The sequence below is a fragment of the Sciurus vulgaris genome, assembly GCF_902686455.1.
Source record: "Sciurus vulgaris genome assembly, chromosome: 7".
In the NCBI taxonomy this organism is placed as follows: domain Eukaryota; kingdom Metazoa; phylum Chordata; class Mammalia; order Rodentia; family Sciuridae; genus Sciurus; species Sciurus vulgaris.
Genome location: NC_136467.1, coordinates 132830572 through 132837850, shown reverse-complemented (window position 1 = coordinate 132837850; position 7279 = coordinate 132830572). Strand labels below are relative to the sequence as shown.

Below are 7279 nucleotides of genomic sequence, written 5' to 3'. Positions count from 1 at the left end.
GGCTCCCTGTGCTATCAGTACACCTCTGTGATCTCTTCTTTAAGGAACTTACTCTTCTATACTCTGAAGCCTGTAGTTGGTGTGGTCTTGTAAAATACTTGAGATGCCCTTCATTGTCTCTGTGCAAAGTACTTAGCATCTCTTTAATGGGTGTAATCTCTTCAACATAGCATATGTTTAGGGGTTGTAATCTCTTCAACAAGGACACGTTCCTTGACCATGTAAAGAGCTTTACATGCACTTTTCTGGCCAGTCTGTAAGTTTAATAAAATCTTTCAGCTCTGCTTTTTGCTTCTAATGCTCACAGTAATCCTGGTTAAAAACTTCAGCAATATCTTTACCACTGATGGAAAGCTGTGATGCCTTGGTATTTCCTCTGCCAGATTAATTAGTCTATCACTTTTAGATTCAGTCCCACACAAAATCTGAGGACATGGGTAAAATCTAGCCCAATTGTTTGCCAGAATACAACATGTTTGGACTCTAGTCTAATTCCTGATAAAGTCCTCATTTCCCTGTGAAACCTCATGAGCACAGTCTGCATTCTTTTTTGGCATTCTGGTCTTCACCCATTAATCTCTACTCAATATCTAAAGCTTTTCTAACCTGCATTTCTAAACTTTTCAAAATTCCTCCTGCTAACCAGCTCCAAACGCTTCTGAACCACATGGTCAGGTTAGTAATAGCAGTGACCCCACTCTCAGTACCAATTTCTAATTAGTTTTGTTTTTAATCACTGTGATCAAAATACACAACAAGAACAGTTTAAATGAGGAAAAATTTATTTGGGGTTCACAGTTTTAGAGGACTCAGTCAATAGAGGTCCTGCTCCACTGCTCTGAACCCAAGGTGAGGCAGCATATCATGGGAAAATGGGTCCACCAGAGGAAAGCAGCTCAGCTTATTGTGGGATCAGAAGGCAGAGGGCAGGGATGGAGCCTGTTATGATTTAGATGTGAGGTGTCCCCGTAAAGCTCACATGTGAGACCCCCAAAAGCTCACATGTGAGACAATGCAGGGCGGTACAGAGGAGAAATGAATGGGTTGTAAGAGTCTTAACCCAATCAGTGAATTAATCCCTGGTGGGATTAATTGAAGTGGTAGGGTATGACTGGAGGAGGTTTGAATTGGGGCATGGCTATGGAGTATATATTTTGTATCTGGAGAGTGGAGTCTCTCTCTGCTTTCTGATGATGCAAGCTGCTTCCCTCTGCCATGCTCTCCCACCGTGATGTTCTGCTTCACATCAAACCCTGAGGAATGGAGCTGGCCTTCTATGGACCCAGACCTCTGAAACTGTGAGCTCTCAAGTAAACCTTTCCTCTATAATTCTGCTGGTCAGATCATTAAGTCACAGCAGTGAAAAGGCTGACTTAAACAAAGCCATAGGGAAGATGTAATGTACTCTTTCGGGGCATGCCCTTAGTGACCCACCTCCACCGCCATGTTCCACCTGCTTATAGTTAACCCAGTCCATTTAAGCTCGGATAGACTGATTTGGTTACATTATAGCATTCTCAATCTATTCATTTCACATTCTTGCATTAATACAGAAACTTTTGTGGGACACCTCACACCTAAATCATAACAGTGACCAAACAAAAATTGCTATTACTATAGCCAGATTCCCCTAGAACACTTAAGGAATTAAGAATTTCTAAATGTAATTTGCTTTTTTCCTGCCTCCCCACATCCTCAATCTTGAGACTCTCTTTATTCATTGACTTGCAGTGACCCAGGAAAGGCTAAACCTTGAAGGCTGTTTTAAATGTTGCTCATATTTTCTAGTTATTGTGAGATCAACAGATCAATAGGTAGTTGATTGTTCATTGTTTCTAAGAGGAGGAGCCATCCCTTGCCACATAGGACACATAGGGTCATCAGGGAAGCACCAGGAACAGAGGGAGCTGGGATTGGAGGGGCATGGGCCAGAGCCTTTGTTGTAGTTTTCACAGGAGTGAATGGGTAAGGCAGAGTGGGCAAGCTGAGCAAATTTAGGATTGGATAGTTTGAATGATTTCCAGGGGTTCAGGGATATAGAGGTAGTCTCTAGTTGTCTGGTACCTAGGGTGTTTAGGGTTGAGGAATAGTATCCCTGACTGCTAGAGAACCTGGTGAGAGCATTTGGACTCTACTTTGACTTGGTTTGAATATCAAAGGCGTGTTCCCCCAGCAAGTTTTTTGTTGTCTCTGGGAAATAGGTGACCCTTAGAGGGGCATTCCCTTCCTAGGTCCCCAAGGCCTTAAGATGTCAAAGCATCATAAAGTACTGAAAATTAAAAACATCATTAATATATGGGGTTCAGGACTTTGAACCACAGCTTTGGGATTTAGTAGCAGAGAGAAGAAAAGATCAGTAGAAGGCAGTTCTTATTGCCTTCAACAGAAGGCATGCATTTGACGTAGAATAGAATATATGAAAACATTCATGGTGGCTACCTCATTTCTCCAAATTATTTTTGAAGTTATTGTTGTGTTTTGCAGATTTTCTTTGTTTTTACCATGGCCCAGTCTCATTTTTTACTGTTAGGCTTTCATAAGGTAATTTTTTTTTTTTTTTTTTTTTGGAACAGGATGTATGAACTCTTATGTTAAAACATGGCCCCAATTTTAGCCAGTTAAAAGAATAAATAAATAAGTTATTTCCAAGGCTAAACAAATTCTTTATTTTTTTTAATGGAATTATTTAAGGAAAGGAAGTAATCTTGTTAGCAATCTTTATCAATCATTTGGTACCATTTGTTCTGTAATTATCATGACACTCATTTTGACCTTAGAGTTATCTGTTTAGTTATAATGATTCAAATTTGGCTAATTGCATGTGAATTATGATCAATTTGGTATTTTTGCTTAATTCTAGCTTAGACTTTGTTACTTCTGTTACTCTTTGAACCCAGCATAGCAGTTTTAAGACTTAATTAAAAGTAATGATAGTTCTCAGCTTTCCATTTTTATATTGTGGGAAGTACTCAGTTTCCTATTTTTGGATTAAGGAAGTTACAGGAAGCCACTCTAACCTGTTTTTAAAAATATACTTTTTGGTCATTTTTTGACATCACACCTACCTGTTTGGAGCTGTAAGAGAGCTAATGCAAATAATGGAGTGGAAAGGCATCACAACCAGAGACCCTCCCCCAAAGTCTGTCTTCTTGTTCTTATTTTAGACAGTAGTCAAGAAAAGGATGGTCAGATTTTACAGGGGTTAGAGTCTGATTGTGCAGGATATCCATGAGTTGAATTTGGGGATACAGGAAAGACCCAGTGAGTCTCAAAAGAGAAGCACCCAAGAACCATTGAAATGCAGAAACACCCATGAATATTTGAAATGCAAAACATGCATTCATGAGCAACTTAGCTCATGTCCTCAGTCTGTGCCCTTGGCCAGATCATTTAACCAGTACCCTTGCCTGCAAAAAGTAACATAAGGGAGATATGCAAGTGCAGGGAAAACAAGCAGGAAATTGTCTAACTCCTCCCTGGCTTACCCTCTAGCCCAGCCCCTAGCAACTGTCCCTTTATGAATATTAACTCCACACCAAGGGGTTGCTTTTTCCCTCTGGAGAGATTACCTTCATTCTCCTTTGAATGTGTATTCCTTGCTTTACCCCCACACCTTCTCACTCAAGATGGCTGGCATTCTCCCTTGAATCTGTATTCCTTACTTTATTCCAAAAAATGTCTCTCCCTTGAGATAACCCACATTCTCCTTTCACTGTTTATATGCTTTCTTAAATCTGTGACTCCAACTGGTGCATGCTGAATTTTTTTTTTTCCTCATGTATACCTATGACCCACTTGTTCTGGGTTGAGGACCCCCTCTTTGAGAACTCCTTCAGTGACATTCCCATGACCAAGGTAAACAAATAGGACATAATAATTAAGGATGATCATGGTGGTGAGGTTGTGAGTTTAAGGGGCAGTGGAGTCTTCCTGAGCATATGCTGAGATCTGGGCCTTGCTCTTCATTCTTGCCAGTGGTGGTGTAGTTGCCCCAGAAGAGACAGTCTTATTCTAAGCATCTAGATTTCTGGGTGCATTTTAATCCCTGGAGCACTGATTCCTCACTGGCGGTGTCTCCCTTTCCTTCTGAATGAGGTCATTTGGAATTGTCTGGAGATAGTTTTGATCATCACAGTTGGAGGGGAGCTGCAAGCACTTAGTTGGTTAAGGGTAGGTATGTTGTTCAGCATTTTGAAACACACAGGAGGATAGTTTTCATCATAAAGAATGGTCATATCCAAACTGTGTTTTGGTCAGCTTTTTCTCCACTATGACCAAAAGACCTGACAAGAACGATTTTAGTAGGAGAAGTTTATTTGGCGCTCTCGGATTCAGAGGTCTCAGTTCATAGAGACTCTGGGCTCCAGCTGAGGCAGAGCATCAGGGCAGAAGGGTATGATGAAGAAAAGCAGCTCAAGACATGACAATCAGGAAGCAAAGAGCTCTCCTCACCAGGGACAAAATATTTACCCCAAAGGCCCACACCCCCAGTCATCTACCTCCTCCAGCCACACCCTACCTGCCTATAGGTACTGCTCAGTTAATCCCTGTCAGTGGCTCTCATAACTATGATTTCAATTCTAAATTTTCTTGCATTATCTCTTATGAACTTTTGGGGGACAACTAATGTCTAGACCATAACACGTGACTAGTGCCCCAGTGGAGAACCCCAGCCTTGGAGGAAGATAACAAGAAGCTTGGGGCTCTTCCTGACTTGAGAGAGGCTTAATTAAATGCAGCTAGGAGCTTCTGGGTACCTCATGACTCTGCCATATGATTTCTGTTTTGTAGGAATGCTCAAGAACTGAATTGAACAAGTTAAAACAGGAGGGATGAGTTGATGAGAACAGTGATCATCTAGAAGCAGTGCAGCAGTTTAGAAGCAGCAAATAAGAAGGAAAAGACAATAGACTTATCAGAGACTGGTACCACGATCTAATAAGAATCTGACATCAAGTCAGATATTAGTCTGACATCAAGTGACTATAAAAAGTATGCCCATAAAACCCTGCAGTCTGAAGCAGTAACACGGAAACATACCCAGAGCAGTCATTAATGACCATAATAATTGCCACGAGTGAATTTTTTAAAGATCAATTGTGTTCTATATACCACTGGAAAGGCAAATATAGATCAGGATGATCCCTGCCAAAATAGTTAAGAATTACATAGGATTTAAAATTTTTTTTTTTAATTTTAAAGTATAAAGCCTACTTATTTGGAAGTTTCCTTTATGAAGACTATCTTACTAATTGCATCTAGTAAATGAAGCCTTGCTATATTACGTTGCACTTTTGCAAACATCTCTAAAAGATTGTCCTACTAGAAAAGTTTCTGCTCTTCCTCACCCTAAGGGTTCTGTAGACCCAAGAAATAAAAATCTTTTCTCCTTCTAACTACTTAAATTTCATTTTACATTTCTGAATAAACATAGCAACAGTACAGTAATGCAGTTTCATAACTCAACTGCTATGTTAGCCAAAGCCTTGTACTGTTATGGCTTAGGCTTAGATTATACTGCTTTAAATAGAAAACTAACAAATACAAATAAAATATATTTATTGTTATCGGTTAATTTTATTTGATAAATATGAATTTTAAAACTGTATATTTTTCTTATTTTAACCTTACTAGATGTATATTTCATTAGAATAACCTTGGTTTTTAGAATATTTTTAAATACCAAAGCTTGAGTAAACTGTAAGGATTACTTCTTTAGTTTTATAATCATGCAGTTTACTAATGTAAATATTAAAACAAAAATCTCTTGCAGTTTCTGGACTGGCATCTAAAGAACCTGGAGGTCACCACTCGTGTTCCCCCAAGAAGAAAAAGTTGAAGAAATTGGAAATTAACAGCTTTTCTTATATCCATTAGATAATTAAGGTCACTGCTGCCTCTAAACATAGGCACATAGAGAGAATCACAAATGATCAGTGCAGATGCCTAGGAGGGAACTGAATGATCAGTGCAGATGTCTCTGAGGGAACTCAGTATTGACTTGCTTTAACCAGTATTTCATGTCCAACTTTCAACACAACATTACAAGGCATACTAAAAGACTAAAAACACAGTTTGAAGAAATAGAGCAAGCATTAGAACCACACCTAAATATGGCAGGGATGGGAGAATTAGCAATCTAGAAATTTCAAACCACTATGATTATATGCTGAGGGCTCTAATGGAAAAAGTAGATCATATATAACAGGTAAGTAAAATAAGTAGACTGTAGAAACTTTAAGAAAGAATAAAAATATTAGAAGTAAAATCACAGAAATGAAGAATGCGATGGTTATTAAATTTGAAGGAGAAAGATTTCCTCAGACAAACAAAATGGAGGAAATTTGTCATCAATGAATTTGACTTACATGTTAAAAACGAAAAGTTAAAATCATAAAAAGTTTAGAAAGAAAGGAAATAGTATAGGTCAGAAACTTGTTCTACATTAAGAGTATTAGAGAAGGAATAAGAGACAACTTCTCAGTTCTTTCCCTTGAGGTACTGGCCCACTACTCAGAACCCCATCATCATTGCTAAATAATAAAGACACAGAGCATAATGTATTTTTTGCTGTACAAAAAATAGAAGGTTTTTTTTTTTTTTTTTTTTTTTTTTCCTTTTTTGACTCACAGCTGCAGCAGGATGCCACGATAGGCATAGTGAGTTCTGTGGCTTATTCAAGGAAGGAATCTACCCCAAAGAATGGGCAAAATTGGACTGGGCGTGGTGGTGCCCACCTGTAATCCCAGTGGCTCTGGAGGCTAAGACAGGAGGATCTCAAGTTCAAAGCCAGCCTGAGTAACAGTGAGGCACTAAGTAACTCAGTGAGGCACTAAGCAACTCGGTGAGACCCTGTCTCTAAATAAAATATAAAATAGGGCTGGGGATGTGGCTTAGTGGTGGAGTGCCCCTGAGTTCAACCCCAGTCACCCTCCCAACAAAAAAAAAGAATAGGCAAAATTGTAAGTAAGCAATGAAAATATGATGAAAGCTCTATCTTCCCCCTCTGCTTTATGGATGTTATTAACATACTTTATTGTGTCTTATGCAACAAAATATATTATTGTGATGCCAGTTTTCAAATTATTTTGAGACTAATTCTTCAGAAATTAAAAAAAATGAATTGCATATTTCAATTATAAACATTATGAGCTCTTTAAAAACCAAAAATTATTGTATTTTCAAACTAAAAGACGAGAAGGCTACTGAAGCATCCTATAGGTTTAATTTACCTTATTGATAATGTTAATTAGTAAGGCCCACATAAACAAGAATCCCT

The 7279-nt window shown here is 38.6% G+C and overlaps 1 protein-coding gene across 1 annotated transcript in view; it reads left to right on the top strand.

Annotated features, from left to right (window-relative positions):
• The first annotated feature begins 5773 nt into the window (after positions 1 to 5773).
• Positions 5774 to 7279, top strand: part of EXOC2 (exocyst complex component 2) — a 219401-nt gene continuing 217895 nt past the window's right edge. Inside the window, 1 exon segment of the mRNA XM_079147307.1 lies at positions 5774 to 6208. The gene's annotated coding sequence lies outside the window, so the exon portion shown is untranslated.